This window comes from Ischnura elegans, chromosome 13 (assembly GCF_921293095.1).
Source record: "Ischnura elegans chromosome 13, ioIscEleg1.1, whole genome shotgun sequence".
NCBI lineage: Eukaryota > Metazoa > Arthropoda > Insecta > Odonata > Coenagrionidae > Ischnura > Ischnura elegans.
This window is the reverse complement of record NC_060258.1, coordinates 15,831,417-15,836,538: the sequence shown is the minus strand read 5'-3', so window position 1 is coordinate 15,836,538 and position 5,122 is coordinate 15,831,417. Positions and strand designations below refer to the sequence as shown.

Here is a 5,122-nt window from a genome sequence, read left to right as displayed (position 1 = left end):
GGACATTTTTTTTCGGATATGTAACTTCAATATCTAAGTGTTACACAGTGTAAATCATTTCCGAAACTACTGTTAATAACCTCATGGCCATTTAATCAAAAGGGCTTCCTCATCAAAGGAAAATTTTGAGCATTAGGAAAGTAAAATATCATCTATGAGACAAGCTCGAAAGAGATTTCGCTTACAATTCCGAGTAAACTGCCATGAAACCAATACTGTCTTAAGAAATTGAGAATGGGTCTGATGAATTTCAAGTGCTGACAATTCAGATATTATTTTCCTTCCCCAAAATCAGGCGAACATGCACAGTGGGTAACAGCTGTGTTAAATGGAATCGTTGAAGGAGGTATTAAAAAAGAAAACAATTCCCATTTTCCAACTTGTATAATGTACACACCCATCAAATGTTACATTTTCAGATTTCCAGAATGATTAAACAATGCTATTGAAACTGATTATTTATACAATTAATGCAAAGTAACCAAATTAACAATAAATCTCAGGCAGACATGATGTAACATTCTATTAAGATATATTCAGATTGGCAAGAGCATTATGAATACATGATGAAGGCCGCCACACCTCCGGGATCATTTCCAATTTTTGTACGTTCATACAACCTCAATTACATCGGCTACTGGATTAGCTGAACCTGCAATTAAAAATGTATAAATTCTTTACCTATATTACACCTAAATAGGAATTATTTGACAATTTCAATTGGCAGAATCTGTGTGATATATCAAATGCTTAGCATCACCAATCAAGATAAACCTCTAGATGTTTATGAAAAATGCTATCACTTAAGTTTCTACTTCATCAGGAAAACAATGAATGAGAAATTTAAATTTCGAGTTCGTTTGAAGTTCGTCGTTAATTAAACAAGTGATTGAATGGAAGCTATTCAGAATAGGAGGGCTGATTACTTTCTTTGACCACCACAAAATGCAAGAATTTCTGTTGGATGTGTCAAAAGGTGTCACGCTTCTAGCAGTAGCCCAATGGTCTATCCACTAGGCCACCGCACTTCCACACTGGTAGTAAACAGAGTTGGTCCTTATCAAATTGGGAACAATTTACTACACATATACAAAATAATCCTATTCCATTTAATGTTGTCTAAAATTGGCAATATTTTTGTCACCCTTTAATGCCAAAACAATGAAAGTAATGAAATTGAATTTTTGCAAGCTAGTATTTGAGTAACTTGACATTATGGTGCACATGTGTGGTACAAAATAGGTGCATACTTTTGTTTGCTATGTATTGTAGTGGTGTGACATATGCGTGCACCTAATGTACATATAGCCTAAAATAGATTGTTTATTGTATCGTAAGCAATAACCTTAATGAGTGTTATTCACATTGATTAAAATTGAAGTGACAATTGTAACGAAAGACAAATATGTTGAGTCAAAGGGGGAAATTCATTGACAGATCATGAGTTCTGGGCGAGTAGTTAGTAGGAAACCACCATATGTGCCACAAACTTTCATCGCCTTATACAGGGTAATTACTTATTTTTTTCAAATTGCAAAACAGACGAACACATGATTGATCATGATGAACACATTCACAAAGAAGCAATGAAAGGGAAAGGGGCACTAAATTGAAAAAAAATGAAAGAGGCACCAACTTGATCATAGCATAGATAAAGGAGCTGTTGCTTCAGCAAAGTTGTAATCACAAAAACAAATATAAACAACACCTACGAGCAAAAAAAGATGAACAAGAGCTATATGAAAAATGACATTAACCAGAGATTGCTGTAACTCAGCAAAAACTAATTAGAACATGTTCTCTCCACTTTCTAAGAGTTTAGGTGACATGAATGGGCTATGAAACAAGAAAAAACACATTCTGGGCATGTAAAGTGGTTCATTAATACATATCAACTTATGCTTTTTACAACAATATTTTTATGACTGAGCATTTTATTTCTAAATAAGATCAATTAAGGTGTATATCAACCCATCAACAGAGGAAGAAGTTCGTGTTCCTTTTTTGCCGAGTAAGTGCTGTTACTGGTCATCGCTAATGATCATGATAACTTTTCGGTCGATAATTGAAATATTGCTAAAATAAAGCATTCCTTTCAAAACATGAGACGCAATTGTAAGGCCAGTATAATAACTTAACAATTTTGCATTTTAGATCTAATTTCAACAATTTGTAGAAAACAACATTAATTTGCCAATGCTTGGTTGAGAACCACAAATCCCTGTACATGTGTTATGATTTTTAACTAATGTCGAATTTCGGTGGCTAAGAGTGCCATGCGTATCTCCGCTCTAAATAGACCTAATATCTGAACACCAAGTGTTCAATGAAGCACGAAATTCACTCACATCGCACAACTTGTACCGCGAATTGGCACAAAAATTTTTGAACCATTATGTCAATACACAAAAATGTTCACCAGCGATGGTACGCAGGGATGAAAAGAGTTCCGAAAAAGAACGGATATTTTTTTAAATATCTTACTTCATTACGATAAGCATTATCACTCATGACAAAATTCAACATAGTATAATACAATTTTAGCACTGATAAGGATAAGTAACAAATAACCAGTACACTGCCGCACATGAGTCCACCTGCTGCACGCGGCACATACATAGACAATTAACAAGGTTGACCATGCACTTCAAGCAAATGATATAGATATTACTAATAATTGACTATTTTGCAACTTACCGGTGGAATGTGAGTCCAGGTATCTTTTTACCGGGGCAATTACTGCACCCGTAAGCCGCGCAGCAAACCATCTGCGAAGGTTGAATAAATATGTCGTTTTCAAGGTTAAATACTCACTTTTTTAACGGAGATAATAATATACCAGTATTAAGATGAATTCTAGAATATCAGCATACCTTCAGAATGCTTCAGCAGCCTCGGTATACTGAAAATTAGGTGATTTTCTTAACACGTACCTTTATGGGAAAACGAGCGAGCGAGGTAAAGGGATATGGCGGACGAACAAAAGCGCATCGGGTAAACAGGTTTCTGCTGGCTTCACTTTTTTCAGCTAACGCCCTCTCCAGATGCTCTATGGTCTTAGCCGTGTGCTTGTCGGTTAGAAAGCAGTGTTGAAAACATAAATACCATGGAAGAAGGAGGGCTCCTCCTTCTTCCATGTAAATACTCTACACAGGATTCTCCACTCCCTTGGTTCCTGTGATTCCCACCGATCGCATCAAATAGCGGCGCTGATGTAGCGAGCCCCGGTTGTCACGCCCACAAGAGGCACGCTACGCGGCGAATTTGAATCCACGTTTCGCAACGCAGAGCTGTGAAGGGCAAAATTTGCTGGCGGAGCGGGAGCTCTCGTGGCGTCGACGCAACGCGGAGCTGTGAAGACACCCTAATATGGCCGCGAGAGGCACGCTTTGCGGCGAATTTGAATCCATGTCTCAATCGTTCATTGCTAAAAAATAAAGTTCGTGTCAACTGTCCACGAAAATATAACTATCACCGTGAGTTTATGTAGTTTCCTGGAGGTGAAAATGTACGTAATCACAAAATCGGTACGCTAATTCACGTTGAGAGAAGGGAAGAACAAGTGGGTAAGGAAACGCTGTTAACTTTCCCTAGCCTGAATTAAGTTTGAGGGCCCATAGATATCAACCATGTCTTTAAACTTCCGGCACCTATGTTTTAGAGAATTAAGAATGATTCCTGCGCAGCTCATAGAGAAGAGCACTCGTTGACATCATTACCAGACCACCTAGGCACACTTGGGGAAGGGTCAGATCCGGTATTAGGACCATAGCAAGAATTTTTATCATACAGACTGTCCCAAGGGTCGTGTGTCATTTTTGACCTGTAATTTTAGTAACTTTGCATGGAGCAATATTCATGAAAATTGTCACACTTATGGGGAAAGGTCCTAAGTTTTGTTAAGTGTAAGCAAAATTTTACAATTTTGACCTTTTGACCTCACAAAGTGGGTCCAAACCAAAAATTTGATTTTGCCTTATGGGGTTTCAATGTTAAAAAAATCGAGATAGACAAAAGTGTGAATTTCATTGACCAATATGTCAATTCTTAGGTTTTCGGACACGAGAGAACCGAAAATAACACTTTTATTTACGAATATTCAACCGTTGACCCAGTAAGGTCACCGTCAAGGTCATAAGGGTGGCAAAAGGAATAGCATACCAACAAAGGTGTCGATCCATGGGTTTTGTAGGGTGCCCAAGTCATTGGTATTGTCCAAATACCCGTATTAATCACTAATTGACCTCCGAGGGTCACCACGGGGGTCAAAGGTCATAGAGTTAAAAGTGGGGCAATCATAAAAACCAAGGGGTCAAACCATAGGTTTTGAAGGGTGCCAAAGTCGGTTAGGCTGTTCGTAGATCCGTATTGTTGATATTTTGACCTCCGAAGGTCACAATTGGGGTCAAAGGTCATAGAGTCAAACGTCGAGCCATCATGACAACCAAGGTGTCAAACCATAGGTTTTGAAGGGTGCCAAAGTCGGTTAGGCTGTTCGTATATCCGTATGGTTGATATTTTGACCTCCGAAGGTCATAAGGGGGGTCAAGGGTCATAGAGTTAAATCGGCCCACCATGACAGCAAAAGAGTGTAACAATGTGTTTTAAAGGGTGACCAAGTCAGGTTTGCTGTTTTTAAATCCATATTGTCGACTTTTTATTACCAGCGAGGGTCACAATGGGGTCAGAGGTCATAGAGGTATGTTTTGAAATAATAGGAAACAAACAACAAAACAACCTTTGGTTGGGGACATTAGTTTTCCTATTTTTTCGCACAATTCGACGCGAGCCGTGTCCGTCTGCTTGTCGGTAAAATAGCAGTGCTAAAAAGGTGCCTCGCCCCGTGTTGCTGTGCGTAAAGTGGACGGATACCCAGTGGCGGCTTGCCTGTATAAGGACTCTCGGACGCCGCACTTCCCAAAGATTTGAAAAAGGAAAAAAAATATATATACCCATTCAATTGTAATTATACATCTAATTAACAAAAGTGTTTTTCAACCGCATGCATCGAAAAAGTAGGAAAAACACGCAAAAATAGCGCGAGAAGTTCGCATTTGTAGCCGTGGGGCTCTGGCCAGAACGTCCCAATCCATATTAACATGCAGTTATATATTATATAGTG

The 5,122-nt window shown here is 38.6% G+C and overlaps 1 long non-coding RNA gene across 2 annotated transcripts; it reads right to left on the bottom strand.

The window, feature by feature from the left end:
* Window positions 1–606: 606 nt before the first annotated feature.
* LOC124170451 lies at window positions 607–3,042 on the bottom strand. 2 transcript variants are annotated; one of them, XR_006867463.1, is made up of 3 exons: window positions 2,874–3,042; window positions 2,698–2,768; window positions 607–652 (listed from the first exon to the last, which is right to left on the bottom strand). It is a non-coding gene; the product is annotated as an uncharacterized LOC124170451 (long non-coding RNA). The 2 variants fall into 2 exon arrangements; XR_006867464.1 differs by having other exon boundaries at window positions 2,934–3,042.
* Window positions 3,043–5,122: the final 2,080 nt, after the last annotated feature.